The sequence below is a fragment of the Mustela putorius genome, unplaced genomic scaffold (genome assembly GCF_011764305.1).
Source record: "Mustela putorius furo isolate JIRA1106 unplaced genomic scaffold, ASM1176430v1.1 tig00537350_pilon_pilon_pilon, whole genome shotgun sequence".
In the NCBI taxonomy this organism is placed as follows: Eukaryota; Metazoa; Chordata; class Mammalia; order Carnivora; family Mustelidae; genus Mustela; species Mustela putorius.
The window spans coordinates 10,628,039-10,649,325 of NW_025422471.1; the positions used below are offsets into that span (position 1 = coordinate 10,628,039).

The 21,287-nt window shown below is 37.2% G+C and overlaps 1 long non-coding RNA gene across 5 annotated transcripts in view; it reads left to right on the forward strand.

The window, feature by feature from the left end:
• LOC123390419 overlaps nucleotides 1-21,287 on the forward strand; it is a 331,180-nt gene that overhangs the window by 88,627 nt on the left and 221,266 nt on the right. For all 5 annotated transcript variants that reach the window (XR_006604991.1, XR_006604990.1, XR_006604993.1 and 2 more), the window contains one exon: nucleotides 17,927-17,985. This is a non-coding gene — a long non-coding RNA (uncharacterized LOC123390419). The remainder of the gene's footprint in view (nucleotides 1-17,926; nucleotides 17,986-21,287) is intronic.

A 21,287-nucleotide genomic window follows, 5' to 3' on the forward strand; every position in this document is an offset into this window, starting at 1 on the left:
TTCTTCATCTCATTTATTGAGTTCTTTAACTTCAGAGTTTTTGTTTGGTTCTTTTTTAGAATTTCAATCTCTTTGGTAGAGCCCTACTTCTTTTCACAAATTTTACTGTTGAAGATCATTCAAACGCTTTACTGAGTTTCTTGAATTTCTTCTTAACAGCTATTTTGAGTGATCAGATTATAGTAGTCCATGTTTTTGAGTTTAGTTGTTGGAAAATTGTCATTTCTTTTTTTGATACCATATTACTATGATTTTTCATGATGTCTGATGAGGAGTGCCTTTGCGGCTGTGTTTGAAATGAACACCTTTCTTAACTAGGCAAGGTGTTTTTTTTGCATTGATTCTAACAATTCAAGAGATCGGTAGTTAGAAGCCTTCCTTTTGTCTTCCAGAAGGTGGCGCTATAGCACAAATTTTTGGTTTCTCTCTGGGAGCTAATTTGGCCCAACGTTGAGAGAGGGTGTTAAACCCCGCCCCCCAAAGACATGAGTGGCAGCAGGGGTGGGTGGGACTTAGGATGTGCCCTGGGAGTTTGGATGTGTCCACTGCCTGATAAGGGGATCTCCAAGTGGGGAGGTTCCAGAGGTCAATGGGATATCTTCTGGCCTCCTAGGTCTGACAGCAACAGCCATATTCCTTCATTTCTGTTTGCATACTTGTCTTTCCTTTCCCTTTCCCCAATCACTGCATCTTTCCTTAGAGAGAGCAAGTGGTCTCTCCAATTGCAGCATACATGGTTGGGCAGTCTCCCACTTAACCGCCTTCACCTTCTGCTTCCTTTGCCAGAAAGCTTGTGCTGCTCTGCGGCCAGGTCAGGCTAGCGCTGCCTTCTCTGCCATTAACACTTCTACTGCTTCCAGCTCTGCGACCCCTTTCATCCCTCAGCAACTTCCATGTTCCCAGAATCTCCTGCAGTCTAATCTACCCATTTTCAGATGCACAGATGGATGGATCTCTTGGGTGTCTTGGTATACTGTTTAGAAGTGATTTCTTTCTTTTTTTTTTAAGGTGGGTGTCCAATGAGTTGTAAATCTAAGGGGACATAAAGGAATATGGGCTCCTGTCACCGTGAAGCTCACAAAATCCCCATGATCTCACAGTTTTAAATAATTTTTAAGATTCTTTACATGATACAGTCCATTCTAGGACTACATAATACTGAAGATTTAATATGAAGTTAAGATATATTCAAAAGTTTTTCTTGATTTCCTAAATTTGAAGTGACTTTCATTTAATCTAAATATATTTTTATTCTTTTATATAGCAGTTCACATAAGGTTCATGGTAATGGTACTCCTTGCAAATTTTTTTTTTCCTTTTTTTTTTTAAGTTTAGTACTCTGTAGTCTTAGGAGCTGTGTCAAGATCATAGTATTGTTTACTAAATTATTACCTGGGGTCTGCAAGCTTGTCCAGCAGTACAATATATGTGGGGGATCTGGGATTAAGCCTAAAATTTCCTCCCTTCTTGTCTACATCTGCAGTAATCAGTCCATTGTGCCCTGGGTATCTAACAGATATTATCAAATCTGTAATGCTTTGATGTCACATATGCCAAGCTGCTATTTACCAGAACTAGAGTCCCATTTTGGCATGTATTACTCATAAAATATTTGTGGAGTGTTTGGGAAGCTATAGAAATCCTTTTATTTGTAGGAATTTAAAAGTACAACAACAATTTGTCATGAATAAATGGTACTGGTAGAGACTTTAAGAGAACACTGGGACACAGTTTGAATTTCAGGTTCAACTCAGAAGTTTCACAGAGATATAGGGAAAAAAGACAAATATACTTTAAAAACTATAAATTAAGCATTATGACTAAAAGTTAAAGGATTTGGGATCACCAGGTAGAAAGTGAGAGTTGAAAAGTAGTTGATAGACTTCTGGGGAAGATGATGGATTAAGAAATGTGGAGAATTCAAGAGCTAACTAACCTACAAGCAACTGGTAAGGTATTAAAGGTAGCAAGTTGAATAGAGTAGGGGTACCTGAGTGGTTAAGTCAGTTAAATGTCCACTTCAGCTCAGGTCATGATCTTGGCATCCTGGGATTGAGCCTGGCATGGAGTTCCATGTGGAGACTAGCCCAAAGCCCCAAGCTCAGTGGGGTGGGTCTGCTTGACTATCCCTCTCTCTCTGCACCTACCCCTGCTCACAGGAGGATCTCTCTCTCTCTCTCTCTCTCTCTCTCAAATCAATCAATCAATCAATCAATCAATCTTAAAATAAAAAAGGAAAAGAACACGGCAATGTGAATATACTTTACTGAACTGTACCCTGAAAGATGGTTAAGATGGTAAATTTTGTTATTTTTTTTTTTTTGCCACAATTAAAAAAAATGTACCATTCTAACCAGTGTAAGGTGGAGAAAGGGGAACAAAACTTTTTACACTGTTGATGGGAATGCAAATTGGTGAAGCCACTTTGGAAAACTGTGGAGGTTCCTCAAAAAAGTAAAAATAGACCTACCCTATGAGCCATCAATTACACTACTGGGTATTTACCCCAATGATACAGATGTAGTGAAAAGAAGGGTCATATACACCCCAAGTTCACAGCAACCATGTCCATGATAGTCAAACTGTGGAAAGAGCTGAGATGCCCTTCAACAGACAAATGGATAAAGAAGATGCAGTCCATATACACAATGGAATATTACTCAGCCTTCAGAAAGGATGAATACCCAACTTTTGCATCAGCATGGATGGAACTGGAGGAAATTATGCTGAGTGAAATAGTCAAACAGAGAAAGTCAATTATCATATGTTTCACTTATTTGTGGAACATAAGGAATAGCATGAAGGACATTAGAAGAAAGGAAAAATGAAGGGGGAGAAATCAGAGTGGGAGATGAACCATGAGAGACTATGTACTCCAAGAAACAAATGGAGTGTTTTGAGGAGGGGGTGAGCCTGGTGATGGGTATTAAGGAGAGCACTACTGCATGGAGCACTGGGTGTTATACACAAACAATGAATCATGGAACACTACATCAAAAGCTAATGATGTGCAGTATGGTGACTAACATAACACAATAAAAAAAAAGAAAAAAATTTTAAAGGGAAAGAAAGTGACTTACAAATGACTTTCATTAAGAAAATGGAAATGTTAGGAGGTCCTGACAAGCCTTATTGCAAGCTTCTTTGTGGCTAATTTCAGGAATCTTTGGATGGGTATAGGTGACCTAGGAAGGGTTTCTTTGTGCCTAAGCATAGATGAGAGAGGGTTTTCTGGTATTTTGTTGAGGTACACAGCTGGGAGCAGCAGAGCAGTGGCAGTACAGGGCAGGGAGCTGGGGGGCAGCCAGTAGTACCAAGACCGGTAGGGTAAGCTGTGGGTACTTGTTGGGCAGAGAGGACCAGCAATGAAAACTCTTCTGGAGCACCCCAGAAATGGTCCCCCTGGACTCTGCAGGGTGCTGGTGAGACAGGACACTCATATCACAGTCATCTGGTACCATCAGAAAGTTCTTAAGGCTTCTGGGGGCAGTAATAAAAGAAGTCTTTTCTGCCACTGTGGAATAAGTGCTACTTTCAACATGGTGCTCCACCCATGGATCTCAGGCAGCATTATAGTGAAGGTTACTGGAAATAAATGCAAAATATAAAGTGAAGAGGGCACGGACATACTGAATTTCCTTCCATGTTCATGAAGTCCAAGCAACTCATCTAGATTATCTGGAATGTACTTTGTCTCCATCCTCCACTAAGAATTCCTTTAAGACTTTCCCTAGAAAGCCTCCACTCGAAAGTTTCATCCCTGAGCACCTGTGTGGCTCAGTTGGTTAAGTGACTACCTTTGGCTCAGGACATGATCCTGGAGTCCCAGGACTGAGTCCCACATTGGGCTCTCTGCTTAGCAGGGAGTCTGCTTCTCCCTTTGACCCTCCCCCTTCTCATGCTCTCTCTCTCTCAATCTCTCTCAAATAAATAAATAAATAAATAAGATAAAGTTTCATCCCTTTAGCTTACATACATCTCTTCTTTTGCATACTGATGTGCATTAGGCCATCCTTCCCCATGGGGTGGGGCTTCCATCTTTTATTTTTTGGGGACCTAATTTTTTATTCTACATTTGATTTATAAAGTTTATTTATAAAATTTTAGTGATACTCTAAGTACTTTGGACTAAATAAAAGCTCAATAAGTATTTATTTAATGGATGAATGAGATGGAATTTTCCCACTCTCAACATATTTTATCTATCAAAGAGTGGTTCTGTGATTGTAAGTGTGATGTTCACTGTTGAAATTTTTGAGATTTTAGAAGATTGTCTTCTTCAGGCAAGCTAGTTTATTATTGTGGCTCTTTTTAGAATTACATTATAAAAAGCATTTTAAAGTACTTCCCTCTTGGCTAAGAAATGTATTATATTAAAATAAAAATGTGCTGTAAAAATTAGTGATTTGTCTATAATGCAAGGATTCTTTATAGAGTCCTTGTTCTTTTGAGAATCTATGAGTATATGCTACTTTAACATAGTTTGGAGTGAGTTCAAAGTCATTTTTGTCCCAGTAAAATACTTTTCTTCTAAATGTACTTATTTCTGAGTTACAGTCACAGTTTTCTTATTTTTATGGGCTAGAGATAATAATACCTCTTCCATTGATGTCTTATTTATTTTGGTTCTCAAATAATGGCTTAAATTCCTTTGTAAAATTTCAAATCCCCATACAAGAATTAGAATACATGGATTCTTCTTGTATTCATTTATTAGTTCAAGGCATTTTTAAACTCTATGTTTATGAATGCCAGGGCAAGGGCTATAGAGGTTTCAGAGATACATAAGAACTGCATTTACCCTCCTCTTAAAACAAATGCCCTTTAACTTTATAACATCCAGAATTGTTCATTCAACTAGATAGTCTTAGAGTTTAACCAGCAACTCAAATAAGAAAGGGCAAATTTCAGAAATCCAAGGTAAGTCTGGGTTCGTGACATATGTCTCTGCAATAAGGAAGACTTCAGGAAGTTTTGGAATACTTTTAGTAATAATATTGTAGCTATAAAGCTGCAGGTTAAGCCAAAAAGGAGGAAAAGGTGGTGCTATTCAAAGAAAACTATCTTCCAATATTCGAAGGCCCATACTCTGTAAGAAACGTTAAGTTAATTCTGTGTGGTTGGCTTCAAGGAGTAGAATAAGACCAATGAGGGAAAATTACAAGGATGTGATTTTCAGATTATTACAAGGAGAAACCTCTGATACGCTAAGTTATACAAAACTAAAATAAGATGCTGGAGGGGTAAGGTGTTTCTTGTCACTGGAAGAATTCAAGCACAAAATGCACTACCTCTAGCTTGAGCAGGAGACCTTTAAGGTATATTCCAATGTTGATATTCTGACCCAGTGGTTCTACTCTCAGAGTTGGTTTCATTAATCCATGAGAATCCCTTCTCCCTGCCCTTTTTGGACCCCTTCTCCTAGTTCCCTCCTTCTCAGAAGGCATTGGAGTAACAGGAAGAATAAGGCTCCTTTAATATTAATTCTGCTATTAAGCATGGAGAAATTCTCCCTTAAGATGAGGTTTCTATTTAAGGATAAACCCAGGGTCACAGATTTATGTTTTTACTTATCTTTCTTTTCATTTTAAATGGAACCATAAGTGTTTAATATGGTGCTCATATCATTTCATTTCATTTTCCACATGTAAGTATGTAGGGATTGAGTGAGTCTGTTTTGCCTTGATACAGCAATTGGTTTTCGTCCTCTGTTTTCAATCAGACAGTTTTAAATTTTGGTTAGGCGTATAAACACACTGTGATGGACGACATTAATAAATAAGTATTACATCGGCTCCGCTTGAGCATTCCCTCTTCATCTTTATCTTTTTTGTTTAAATCCTGTGGGGTCTCGGAATGCTCTTTATGGAGATCAAGAAGATTAAGCAAAATTAGCTCTCAGCTACATAATGGGCTTTCCTCTCCTGGCATGTGTCTCCCCTCTCTGCATATGGTGACTTCCTCTGATAGCAACAGGAGATTCACAGATGGGGGGTGGGGGGAATATGTTCTAGGAGGGCACACCACGAGATTTCAGAGTTCTTGCTCATTTCTAGCAGTGTATATGATTGAATTGGAATAACAAATGAATATGATAAATAAATCAGCTGGATACTCAAAGACACCTCCAAATTCATCTATCTCCTAGGGCAGACTAACCTTTTCAATCTTGGAATGAAGGGTAGCTTTTCTAGTCTTGAGAACATCTAAGCCATAGCTTCATAAATGGATGATACCTTAAAAGAGGTTATTTTCAGAGAGAACTATACTTCACCCATGTCAAACAGTGAAACTCATGCTGTTTATAAAGTTCTCCAGAGAGAGGCCGGCTTACTCATGGGCAGAGTTGGCAGCTGCCTACATGGAATAATTTGAGGATCAATGAGAGGCCCCTATGCTTTAAAATCCATCTCCCTCATCAGTCTGCAGTGGTGCCTGAAATTTCCGCCATTACTGTCATTTCTTAAAAGCCTTTAAGAGGACATATGCCCTATTATCTTGAGGGAGGTAACATTAATTAACTATATAGCATATTAGAATGGATGAGTTTTCTTGTTAATAACCCATTACAACCATTGCCACCCAGTAAAGATCAGGGATATGAAGAAATAAAAGCAAGGGCAGGTAAGTTTTAATGGTGAATTGGAGATGGTGATTCATAGTATGAGTGTAGGGGGTATAGTTCAGGTCCTGTAGATGGGGGAAGGGGAGGGGGGATTCTAATATGGGGATAACCAATGGGAAGAAAGGAGGACCTGGGTATTTTGTTCCAGGTAGTAGGGTGTGCATGGCCGCAAAAATATGAGAAATGGAGAACCAAAGGAAAGATACCAAGGACAGAATTTACTTGCCCTATAATACTGTTAACCTGGGTCCTACCCCTCCCAAAGAAGTTCATGGTCTTAACAATCATTTGTAGAGTGATTTCAAATTAAATTAAATTTTCTCATTTGAGGATGAAGGATGTGTCTTTAATCCTATCTCAATAAAAATGGAGAATGGGTCATCCTAATTTGTATTGCAATACTTCACTAGGATTCGTATTGACCCTTTAGCTATAGTATCCATTGGCTAAATAACTCTTTTACTTTAGTAGTTTCTTCAGAGAAATTACTTAATTTTTTTTTTGTCCCACCTGCAACATAAGGTATCTATACCATTTAATTGGAATCAGAGAAATTTAAGGGCTGGAATGAGTGTTTTGAGGTCTCTCAGTTTGATCTGTTACTTTAGAGATGAGAAATCAAGACACATGAAGTGTCTTTATTTATTCCTTCATATATTGAGTATTGACTATGTGCTAGGCACAGGGATATAGTGCCAAGTACATATAGTGTTTTCCTCATGGAGCTTCTACTTTAGTAGAAGAAATTATTAACTAAATAACTTAATTAAAAATAACAAAAATACATATAAAATAAAAGCTCTGGTGAGTGTTATTAAATATTACAGTTTATTGAGAGTTTATTATGGGGGATCTTGACCCTGGTGGGGATAGAGTTAGAAAAACTTGTTTGCAGAAATAATGTTTGACTTAATATCTGAAGGTGAGTGGATGTTCACTAAGAGAATAGAAGAAGGGAGAAAGAAAGGTCTAGGGAATGGGTAGAGAATGTGCAAAGGTCTTGTAGAAGGTCATGGCCTTCTACTAAGGTCAAAGCCTTACTGTTTGGAGCTCAGAGAGTTACGGGAGAGAGTTTCTAGAAGAGGCTATAGAAATAAACTGAGATGGATCAAGCAGGGCTTCGTTTAGGGTTTTGGACCTTATTCTAGGGGCAGTGCATGGAAGGGACTGGAGCGGGGTATATGTGGATAAGGAGGCTAAAGCAGTGATCCAGAAGTAAACTGTTGGTGACTTACTCAATGCTAGAGCTTTGGTAGAATTAACATCTCTTCTAGGTTCTTCAATTAACATTTTTTTTTAAACTCATAGTATGTATTTGTTGTTTTTTAAACTCCCCATCATCCATATATCCCACTTCCATTTTAATAGGGATATATTATTCCTTCCTACAGCCAGTTCCTATAATTTTATTGGCGCTAACTTGAGCATTAGCTCCAGGAATAGCATGTGACTCAGACTTAACCAATGAGACCCTCAGATTCTCTTGGAACCATAGCATTTTGTTTAGGAGTGGGGATGTGAGCCACTGATAGCAAATGAGATGACATGGAACTATCACTAGGACTTTGAAGACAGAGAAAAATAGTAAAGTGGGACCTGATGAAGTCATTTAAACAATAGGTAGAGAAGAAACTGAAGCTAACACTGCAGAAGCCTGATGTGAGAGATGGAAAAAAGAAATGCACCCAGGTGACACTGCTTGAGTCCCAAGGCCAGTCATGGCAGAAGTCAACTGTGTCTTGAATTTTTCAGTTATGGAGTCAGTAAAGTCTCATTCTGTTAGAGCTGGTCTTTTTTGGTTTTTCTACTATGTACAACCAAGAGTCCTAACTAATAGAGGACTAAATTCTTTTCTCCTTTCTTAATTGACTTACAGGATACCACCTAAAAAAAAAAAAAAAAAAAGAGGAAAGCTATGATTTTTAATATAACCTTTACAAATCATATGTATTTTTATGTCTTTATATAGAGAGTATACTTTGCTATAAAATCAGCTACTCTGGATTCATTTGGATCTAGGATTAGGAACTTTAGTCTTAAGTCACTTTAAAGCTTTTAAAAAAGGTTAAATTTTCACATATTTTATTCTATATAGAAGTGTTTTTCCACAAAATAATTACATACTGGAAGTGTTTTTTTCATATGTAATATTTAGATAAGTAGTATTTATTAAATTTAACATCATTAAGGGAAAACAGCCAATTAACAAATATTTCTCAAATAATATACTGACATATGATATACAAATAATTTCAGTGTCCCTCTAAAAACACCTGTTCATTCATACTCATTAGTAAATCACTATAATATCTCTATTATGACATTTTACCTATTATTTTTGATGTTTCCGCATATGTAATACATAAATAGTCCCTGCTTTTGTTCTCTCACTGATTTTAGTTAATCTAGATAAATGATACATAGTTTCCTCGTCTTTTCGGAGTACTTAAAGATTTTTTTATGTTGCTTGTATGAATGGATAAGTAGCTTAACTATTTGCAAATGATAATATTTGTTTAAAATAATATTATAAAATTTATTTAAAATGTAAAATAAGGTTTTTATAGGGATTTTAGAACTGAGGAAGACTCTTCAATTAACTGTTTCTTAAAAAATTATTTTAAGAATTCTGCTTTACCTTCTAAATCATGTCATTTCATCCAGAACAAAAGCATCCATTCATAAACTTCAGAATTTGACGAGTTTCAAGAAATGTTGCCACTGACAATATTTGCTCTGATGTGTTTTGTATCCAAACAGGGATATAATAGGTAGTAGTCACAATTCACTGTTAGCTCTTCTTTAAACTCTGACTCATGGGTTTCAGAAGTGAGCAGAACAAACATTTTTATCAATCTGAAAGGTTGAAGATTATTACTAGTCTAACAAACATTGATACTTCTTTTTTTGTGTTTATTTTTCTGCTGGAAATCTGAGATCTATAGCATCTGTGGGGGAAATGGGTGCTTATGTCTGATGACCTACCAAACTGAACAGCGTTGATAACCAGTACAGAGGTAACATAACATCTTTTGTCCAGGTAAGTCCTGGAAGATTCTAAGCCCTCAAGAAGTCCTCCAAATAGGGGACAACCCCACAGATACAGAATACTACCCGTTAGCTCCTAATCTTGCTGTTGGGCTAGAAGAGATGAGCCTCTAGTACTCATTGTAAAACAGGCCCAACGACTGGTTTTCCATACATTCATTCATAATGATCAATATTTGCTGATAACGATAGCAAATGAAAGTGAATTAATCAGGAATTTTGCCATTGATCTACACATGATTTAACAGGTATACAAGTTATAAGAATAAATAATTGTAATATTTATTTAAAAATGTAAAGGGAAGATTTTATGCTCAGAGAACCTTTAGTTAGTATGACTGAAAGAAGCTACATAGAAGATGTGATATTTTGGCTGTGACTTCATGATCATGTGGGATCTATATGGCCATTCCAATGGAAGGAAATGGCATGAATAAAGTTATGTAGGAGAAAAAGCGAGAGTTTAAGACATGAACAATGTGAAGAGCAGGTAGTTTATAAACAAAAGGATATAAAGACTAGAAAAACATTTGAGTGAGGGCAGATCATAGAGGTACTTGAGATCTAGTTAAAGGGTTTTGTTGTTTATCTTTGAGGTAATAGGGAACCATGAATTCCTTCAGAGCATGAAGATAAGACTTAAGGAAGATTGAGGTGGTTTAGGGAATGGGGCCTTCTGAAATAATCTAGGTGAGAGGTAATAAATTCTATTTTAGGGAAAGTAGAAAGAAGGGAGAGGTAGTGGGATACTGAAAAGTAACTGAATGATTATGGGAAAAGGGCAAGAAAGAAGTGAAAGACAACTGAGGACACAAGCAAATGTGGCTATTAAAAAAGCAGATGTAGTAACAAAAAGAGTCAAAAGAATATGATTTTCTTAAGATCTGCAGTCAACTCTTTATGGAAATAGTAGCTCTGGATAAAGCTACCACACTTGATAATTTTTTAATTTTATGTATATCCTGCTTAGGAGTATTGTACTTAGCACCATCCTACTATAGCATCATTATAATGATGATACTCTCATATTTATAAAGTTTTAATTGAAATAAATTGATTTTTTTTTTTTTACTCTGCTAGTGTCAGCTGCCCATACCAAGTGAAGAAATGACCTTCCTTCTTTCAAAAACTGCTTATTACACAGATATAAGACCTATGTATTTCACTTCTATATGTGTTCTGTCAATCCATGGAACACTTCAGCTGTAGGATTTCTTTTAGTATAGATAAACGCCAATAATGTATGAAATAGACATTATTACCAACATAACATTACAAAAGATGAGGCAAAGAGAGTGCATTCAACATTGTAGAAGCTGTGTATGTGTGTATACTCTGTGTGTGTGTGCGTGTGTGTGTGTATAATTACATATATTATTTTCTTTAAAATGTAGTTATTTCCTCTAGTGTTAATAATGTTTTGAACCCTCATCAGGCATGTGGCCAGCCACCCAAAGGATAGTTTTAAGCTATGGAATCAAAATCATCAGGTAAGGCCAGTGAGCATCAAACAGGAGAGGTGGTTTTATATAATTTTTATAAGGTCCTCAAGAGTTGAGGGACTCTAAATCTCCCTTAAATGTCTCCAGTAGACACAAATAAATGGAAAGGTATTATGTGCATATGGATTGGAAGAATCAATATTGTTAGAATATCCCTATTACTCAAAGCATTATACAGATCCAGTGCAAGCCCTATCTGAATTCATATATATGATCTATATAACATAGATCATATAGATCATGTTACATCTATATAATACAGATCATATATATGATATGATATATAGATATAGTTATATATCTATATGATATATGATATATAGATATAGATACATTATCTATATTCTCTATAGATATAGATATATACCTATACATATATATGATATACAGATATAGATATATATATGATATATGATATATAGGTATAGATATATTATCTATATTATCTATAGATATAGATACATATTATAGATAGATATATAGATATATATACATATAGATATTATATATAATATATTATATATATTAAATGTTATATATATTACATATTTATCTATATATTATATATGAATTCAGATAGGGCTTGCACTGGATCTCTATAATGCTTTGAGTAATAGAGACAGTCTAACAATATTGCTTCTTCCAATCATATATATATATTGATTCTTCCAATATGCCAACAGTATTGATTTTTCTAATCATATATATATATGTGTGTGTGTGTGTGTGTGTGTGTATGTATGATGAAGCTCATAGAGAATGGATTGATGGTTGCCAGAGGTGGGTGTGAGAGATGGGAGAGATGGATGAATGTTTTTGTTTTTGTTTAAATTTAAATAAATAGAGTTAAAGAAAGTCTTCTGTGTTTTATCACTCTCCTAATTAAGAAGTTACTGCTTATGTCCTGTTGAAATTTTTCCTGCTCCATTTTCTATTAGTTCTCCAAGGAGCAACTGTTATTTCCTTCCCTGAGTTTGGTGAGGCCTCAGGTGTTGGTCCTCCCCAAATATTTTGTGGTTGTGAACTGACTTGGGAAGTACCTTCTCTTCCTCATTGTTCAGTATTGTTTGAAGAAGCACCAGCCAGGGAATGTTCTGGAACTTGTAGCATGAATCAGGCGTGGCATAATCATAGGAGAAGGCAATGTAAAGAGCGTGAGGAGTGAATTGGGCAATCCCTCAAAGTCATCAAGTGTCCTTTGCGGCCTCTCTTGCTCACAGATCTTCATACTCAAACCAGGACATTGTAGTATCTGGGAAAGAATTGATGCAGTATGAAGTCCTGTGGGCCTGTAGCCAGAAATATTTCCTCTTAGAAGACACAAACCTCAGTAATAGAATTGAACAAAGGTGAGACAAAGAAGAGTGTAGAACACTGCATTTTAGGAGGCAGTCTCAGCAGCTAAACCTGTACTTGTGTGACTATGAAAGCAAGTGCCTTCTTCTACTGTGTGCGATAGGTGCCCGTTGCCTTATTCTAGTCACTGAACCTGGATGAAAACAAGTCTTTTGAGGAAAGCGTCATGCTTCTCAAGATGTGAATTGCATTTCTCTTATTCTTTTGCGCTGTAGGCCACAAAGATAATAGCAGATGCTTGGGATGGGAAGAGAGGATTCTTCGGGTCCAGGTCCAGGGGCAAGGGTTGTGTGTTAATTAGGACCCTACAGTTGTAAGCAACAGAACTGACTTTTTCCAACTAAACGAAAACAAACATTTCTGGAGAAAATATTGGGGTAGCTCTTAGGGTAGAAAAGAAATTTGTAGAGGCAGGTTGAGGAAGGACAATGTTTGGTTGATAAAGATACGGAAACATTCGAGCATTTGTGCACTGTTGATGAGAATGTAAAATGGCGCTGCCATGATAGAAGGTGCTATGGAGTTTCCTCAAAAAAATAAAAATAGGACTACCATATGTTTTGGTAACTCCACTTCTGATATTATTCAGAAGAATTGAAATCAGGATCTTAAAGGAATATTAGCACTGCTCTATTCATTGTAGCACTATTCACAATAGCTAAGTTGTGGAAGCAAGCTAAATGTCCATTGAAAGATGAATGGATAAAGGAAATGTGGTATACACATGCAATGGAATTTTGCATTTTTAAAAAATAAGAAAATTCTGCAATATGCCACAACATGGATGAACCTTGAGGACATTATGCTAAGTGAAATAAGCCAGTACAGAAAGAGAAATACTGCACAATTCCATTTTTGTGAGGTATCTAAAATAGTCACATTTGTAGAATCAAAGGGTGGAATGGTATTGCTAGGGGCTGAAGGAGGGCAAAATGAGAAGTTACTTTTTAATAGACCTAAATTTTCAATTAAGTAGGGGGAATAAGTGTTAGAGATCTTCTGTACAATAATAAGCGTATATATAATCATCAGTATTGTATTGTGCACTTAAAAATGTGTTAAGAGGGTAGCTCTTATGTTAAGTTTTCTTATTATAATAACATGAAATTAAAAAAAAAATCATGGGGCGCCTGGGTGGCTCAGTCACTTAAGTGTCTGACTCTTGATTTTAGCTCAGATCATGATCTTAGGGTCATGAGATAGAGATCCATGCTGGGCATGGAGCCTGCTTAAGATTCTCTCTTTCCCTTTCTCTCTGCCTGTCCCTTACTCCTTTCTCTCCCTTAAAAAAAAAAAAAAAAAAAAAAAAAAAGTCTTCTTCAAATTAAAAACATAAGAAAGAAGAAAAATTCTTTGTGATTGGAATTCTATCCGTTTCACCACCTCATAAGGTCTGATTAAATGAGACATCATCTACAAATCTTGAGGACCATGTCAGCACAAAGATTTATTTTTAAGTGTTAACTATCATAGCAATGTTTAAATACCAATTTGAATCATTTTGGAAAGCAATTTGAGCCAAGCGTCTCAATCATTTTTTTACTCATTTCACAAATATGAGCACTTACTATGCAATTAATTGCTGGGCACTATGTTAGGCAGTGGGCATCGAAGAATTAAGATACTGTTTCTGCCTTCTTGGAACTTACTGTCAAATGGGAGTAGAATTTGGGGGACAAGCATGTAAATAATGACACAGCCAATGTAGTGTTACAGATACTTGCAGGGTGGTTGAGACTGAGGGAGATTTTGGGGAGAAGAGGGTAGAGGGCAGCAGAAGGATAAGTCATTCTGCCTTGGTTCTAGGTCTAGGACTTCATGGAAATGTATTGTCATAATAAGAGTTCACGAATGCGGGACATCCACAAAGCAATAAAAATCTCTTTGAACCAAGCTTATCAATCCTCCATGTGAAAATGCTTCATGAATCAAAATCACAGGAATCAAAACTTTATTCAAATTATTACTTGCGTTCCCACATTGAGCAAGGCATTATTTTCTTTTAAGCGATTTTTAGAAGATCAAATATGTGCCTAATGCCTTTTCATTTTTTCCCATACTTTCAAATTTATTCTTATTTAGTTCTCAAGAGAATTTTTAAAGCAAGTAATATTTTTTTATTCAGACTGAGGCTCCCTTACCTAATCTAGGCTGAAAGGAAGCCTGCTGATCACTTGGGCTGAATTAATCCACCCACTTTTCCTTCCTTCCTTCCTTCCTTCCATAGATAAAAATAAATTGAGCCCCAGTTAGTAAGGGATTTTTCCTGTGTCATGTACCTTTGACATATGAATAAGACAAAGGCCTAAGAGTGTAAATAATTTAAGGCAGGTAATGCACCTAGGTGTTGAGCAAGCTGAACTGAGCTTTGTGGGATATCTGAAGCCCAGACTCAGGCTCCTTTCTTGCAAAGCAAGCAACAAAAGTGGTTAGGAATAAAACTCTTCTCCCCCTACAAAATGTGTATATTTTAAATGGCAACCATTTCTCTTTTTTCTTTTCCTATTATTGTGTTGGAGAGGCAGTCGGTCCTATCCTAGCAGTGGAGAGTTCTGGCTCAGAAGGAGCCAGACCTGGGCCTGCATCCTGTTTTTATCACTTACTAGGAGTTTGGTATTGGACAGTTTGACCAACCTCAGTGAGCCTCAGTCTGTGAGATAGTAAGAGTTCAAATGAAGATAGTAGTATCCTGTATGCACCTGTAATATTAATTAGCAGAAAAAATTGAATGGGAGCAGAATATTGATTTTGTTCCAGTATTAGGGTTCTCTAGAGAAATAGAACCAGTAGGTTTGACAGATTGACTAATTGATTGGTATTGAGGAATTGGCTCATGCAGGCTTGGAAGTCCAAAATCTGAAGTTTGGGCAGCAGGCGGAGACTTAGGGAAGAGTCGGGTAGCAGATCAAGTCCAAAGGTCATTCACCGGTGGACTTCCCCCCTTCTTCAGGGTATGTCAGTCTTTTGTTCTATTAAGGCCTTCAGCAACTGGATAAGGCCCGCCCACGTTAGAGAGGGTAATCCCGTTTGCCCACAGACCACCAGTTTAAATATTAGTCTCATCCAAAAACACCCTCACAGAAACATCCAGAATTATGTTAGACTGCATGTCTGAGCATTGTGGCCCAGACAAATACACAAATAAAATTAACTGTCAGAGTTCCAAAGCACCTTAACCCTGTTTTAAAGTTTTTGTTGTCTGGTCTAGTGAAGCTACCCACCATTTCAGTCATAGAACTCAAGCCAGCTGGTTTTTTTTTTTTTTTTTTTGACAAGTTTGGATGCAAATCGCTCTCTCTTCTTGATAATAATGAAGCAGTCATAATTTCTGATGGGCTCTGTCAGTTTTTCTTCACAAGCTGGTTACGGCTACGGACATTGACTTGCTCTCTCCATGCTACCTTCTTCCAAAGTCCAGTCTGCTTGTACTCTTCCCAAACTAATTATAGAGGCACCTATTCATGCACTGATAGTCACGGCCAAGTCCCTCGCATTTCTCGGAAGGATTGACATTCCTGTCAGTAGCAATAACTGGCCATTAGTGGTTGTTAATGCCATTCAGGTCCTGGCCAGGAAACCTACCCTTGTTTTTGGAATGAGTCCTGTGGGAAGCAATCAGCTGGTGTGGAGCTCTTTCAGTTGGGGCTTTGGTGGCTAGGACAGGTCCGAGAAAAGCTATGCATATTTTTAGGCCAGCCCTCTTCTGTCAGAAGCCGTGGAGAAGGTGGAGGAGCGTCATCCATCTCCTGTTTGTCAGGTGATAGCACAGGGGATGCTCCAGCCAGAATGGCCTGGCTGATGCAAGCGGCCTTATTTGCCTTGTGCTATGGTACATGTTATGAATGCTGCCATTTCATGTTCTTTTCCAAGGAGATTGTCTCTGGTGTTTCTATCGTCCTGGGAAATGTGGTACCAGAAATGATCACCTTCCTGGCAATTTTCTTTGAAAATGGTAAACTTTCGCAGAGTTTACTCGCTCTTCTATTAGGGTTGATAATGAGAAATTGTGAGGATTATTAAACACTCCTAGCTTTCAGTAGGAGCTTATTTAGCACAGATGTTTCTATAATTGCAGTACACTGGGAAAATTCACAGTGTTCAATGGCCCAAAACTCATTATTACTTATTACTTCTACCTGTGTATGGTGGTGCTCGTAAGCTGGGCTGAAATGTTTAATTTAGCAGGGGCTATAGCTGTGTATCTCAGCTGTTTTAGAAAGACTATTGAGAAGAAATTATAGGATGTTCTGCCCAAACCCTTACTACTTATTAATTTTTGAACCGTTACCTGGTACTGTGATATGTACTTTATTATGGGTTTAGGCGACATCACTGTTAAGACTCTTTCCGACAATTCTCCAGCTTATGGCCCTGAGGAAAAAAAATGGAATATTAAGAGACTTTTAGAACAAACAATGTAGCTAACCATTGTGTTTTATGGGGGTAAAAAACCTGAAATGGGTACAACCGTATTCAGCTTTCTACCACTTTAGAAAGCACAGCTCTCTTGTTTCAGCAGTCTTGCTTGTCCTTGTAATGAAAGCATGGCAATGTTTAAGAACAAGGGTTCAGAAGATGCGAAGACAACACTTTGAAAAGGTCTCTCAAGAGAATGCAAAATCTCCTCATATTCCCTCATTCTCTCTATCCTTAAGACCAAAGCCATAAAGATTCCATCCCATCCTTTATTTCTGTAAGGCGAGGAGAGGTTCTTACGGCTTGGCTGCGAGTCTGCGAGGGGAAAGTTAGATAAGCACACCTATGGGAGTTCAGTTGTGCTCTCTCCTTGGGTGACCAAGTTCTGGTTTACCGAGGACTTCCCCAGTTTTAGTGCTAAGCACTCAGAGTCCTATGTCCTAGGAACCTTAGTTTTGGGTAAATTGAGACTGGTAGTCACTCTGTGTCATGGCTATGTAGTGTTCCTGTGGTCTTGGCTAAAGTTGGAGCTACTGTCCCAGGAGTTGAGGTTTCATGGGTATGTCAGAGACTGCTGGTTTTTTCTTTGTACCTGGAAAATCCCGGGATTCACACAATTAATGTAAAATAAAGAAGAATATAAACATGAATTCGATTGCCATTTTCACTCCTTCAAGCCAACCATAGAAGCTAGCAGAGACTAAAGAATGCATCCTGTTAAATTGGAACTAGATCTCAAATATATAAAGTTTGAGCTTTAAAGCAAGGCAAAAAATGTTTGCTTTTTATATACATTTGCTATAACTGAATTAGTCCAGATCACATGTATTTGGTAGTGGCAAAAAAAAAAAAAACAGTTATAAAGTGGCCTAGTGAATTTGGATAACTTAGATTTATCTTTCTACCTTATGTGAATATTCTTGTTCTTTAAATTTGAAGATAAGTTTATTTTTCATCTTTTATTCTTTGCCTCAATTAGGTTGATTGCCTGCTTGGATCACCCCGCCTTTCCTCCACTGCCCTGCACACCATCAGAAGGTAAGAGTGATGACTCCATTTCTGTTTTTTTCTCCCGTTTGCCTAAAGAAAGCAAATAATTTCTGAAAACACTATGAAGTTTCAGTAGGTATGTAAGACTCTATTGAGATCAGTAGATTTGGTATAACAAAGGTTAACATGAATCATATTTTCCTTAGAAAGTATATGGAAATACTTCCAAAAACTAGCACCTTATGCCTTGTGTTGAGTTATTCTGGAGGATAGCAAAAGGGTGTCCATTTTGTTGATGTTCCTATTCCACACTTATGTGAGTTGCGCTGGTTTGTAAAGTACATGGACAAGACTGGACTTCTTGTCTTTAGCAGCAGTGGGAGGAGCATTGAACCATTGGCCTTTGGTAGCTGCCTTAGAAAGGAATATTTCAAACCTTAGGAATGGGATTAAGCCACCTTTTTTTTGCACATTGAAAGACTAATATAACTATGGCACGGCTTTTAGGAAACCAATAGACTTGGAGCAGTAGTTCAAAATACTCCACAACCCTTGAATGTCTCATACATTAGTAACCAAAGAGATGTTCTATTAATTAAAGTGCTGGATGAACTTCTGCATGTTTATTTATTTTTAATTATGACAAGGCATTTCAAGGTTAAGGTATTTATGAAAATTGTCTCATTAGTATTCTAACTTTCTAGGTCTCAGGGCTTTCTAGTGAGATCTAAAATGTTTAATCCACTTGATCATGAAAACAAACTATTAGGAATCAAGAAATAGCCTCTGTATTATTTGTAGTTTCCAGCTTCAGATGGTACTTAGGAGCACAGAGGTCTGAGAAGTGTAAAAACTAATTAAAAGTTTTTACCAAAGTTATTTGAATATCAACTTAACATCAATCTGACTCTATGCCGAGGGGTCAGATTTTTAAAATAGGAGGGCAGAAGGGAACTTGACCTCCTACTTAAAAAGTTTTTGAATGTGTTCACCTCTCATTCATTTGGACTTGATTTTTTGAAGCTCTAAATCAAGTTCTTTTTTGAGTCGGAAAATAAGTGACAGAGATAAATCCAAAGCTAGTGACACTTGCACACAATATGTCAGCTTCAGATGGAGTTATCAGCATTTCAACCACGCTGCATTGTGCTGAAATTCTTCTCACCCATTCCTTCCCAGGGATACTCCTGTTGAAGAGCCACAATAATAAGTACTCTGCCAATTAAGGTGTTCTACCTGGGGCCAGCCAGAGCTTAGTTTGGGGACAAGGTCACTTGCTGGGATGGAGTTGTAGTTCCCCAATTACTAGTAGTTCCACTACCTCTTCTAACTTGTCAAATAATGAGGAGACTTTGAAGGCTAAATCCAGCAGTAGCTCCTCGCGGGGTTAATGCAGAATGAATGACAATGATACCTCAGGAGTGAGAGTCTGACAATGTCTGTCAAGCTCTGTTCACAAGGATGACGAAGTTCATTGCTACTCAATACTACTTGGGAAAGAGATTGGTCTTGATCTTAATGGTGAGAAAGGACCACATTGCTCACTGTGGCAGAAGTTCATTAACTCTTTTCACGTCACCTGTATAATCTGGGCATGGACGTCGTATCTTAATGACAGAAGGTGAACGTGTTGTAACAGGGCAGCTCACCCGCAAAACCATGTCTCTTGTCTATTCCGCGCATCTTGAGTCTTTAGTCAGTGTGTGTGTGTGTTTGCAAGTTTTTCTAAATTCTGAGCTTAGTGATGAATAACAGTGGTTATACAACAATTATTTTTAGTACGCATTAGCAACACAACTGAGAGAATAAGAGGATTATGCTCCCAAATGAAAAACAGAGAGATTTTATACCAATGATAACAATGTTCACTGCTGTCTCCGTTGGTGAATCATTTAACTTAAGACGGAAAACAACAATAACTCAACAAAAAGCCTGAGAAAATTATTCTAATGATTAGCCATTCCACATTTGTAGGAAATTGACTAGATGGTCTGCAAACGAATGTTTCCCGAGCCTAAATCGTACTTTTAAAGCTGGTGCTCAAAGCCGAATATGTAATGTAGCAAAGGATTTTTGCGATTAGATTCTTTTGCATGTGTTTTTCTTTCACTCATGTTTATTTATTGAAATAGTGAAGGATACTGCTGTCCTTTGATTATGCTTGGATTCCACTGCGTAAAAGATTGAGAGCAAATGGCCTTTTTGGCTCCTAGGGATGTTCTGACTCACTCCTCAAATTCTGCTGAAGTTTGCTTTGGATAAATGGACAAAGCCTCACTTAGTGATGACAAATATATACACAAGTGTTTAAAGAGATGCAAGTAATTACTTTTGACTTACCTCATAACTAATCAATTGGTTCAGATCCGAATATCAGACTTTTTTCCTGCTGAGAAAACAGTTCTGCATCCTTAAGATAATTTCACAAAAATGAAAAAGAAAAACATTTGAACAAAAAATAAACTAATATATTCTATCTTCTGGAACAGATTCCCCCTCCCAAATTCTAGTTATTGGGATCCCAAATATTATTCCTGTTAAGGTTTTTTTTTTAAACTATCTGTATTTATTTTTAATTTTTTAAATAAACATATATTTTCCTGTTAGTTTTTGACACAGGTGGGAAATTCACTAAGAGTAAGGAGGGCATGTTTTCGTTATTCTTATGTTTACATCATAGCAAGTGGGTCTGTAATGACCTCTCAAGTTATTTGTTTCCTATGGGAAATTAGATGGCACAAAATAGCTGCCACAATTTAATTAGTATTTTGATAAGTGAACAAAATTTCAGTTGAATAACTTATTTACACATTTTAAAGTGACTCTTTTACTATTATTTGAGATCTTGTTAGCTCTTTGGAATATGTTCTAGATGATTCTGGCATACCTGCCATCTTGCTTTCTACCTACTATTTTGCTGATTGTCAGTGGCCAGAACTATGCCAGAGAGGATCAAAGGGGAGGCTCTGGTATTTGCTGTGTGAAAGTGCATCTGAGGCATTTTTCTGTAGGCACGTCTTTCTCTTTCATTTCCCCAGGATGATATTATCCTTTATGTCCAGACCTCATTTTCATGTAGAATATTCATCTTACTAAAACGTTGTGGAAATCATATAGGTAAAGTACTTTCTCTTGAGTGTCCTTAGGCTAGCTTGTAAGGAAGAGATCATCTTTACCATCAATTAATGATTTATTTTTTCTTACTGAGTTGTTGGGACTTTGTCAAGCATCTATTTTACTTTTTTAGCACTTCTATAGAGAGACCCTTTCCTTTCGGGGTCTCTCTGTAGAGAGACTTTGGTATTTGCGGTCCCTATCCTCTCTGTTCAGACTCTCCCTCCCGCTGCTCT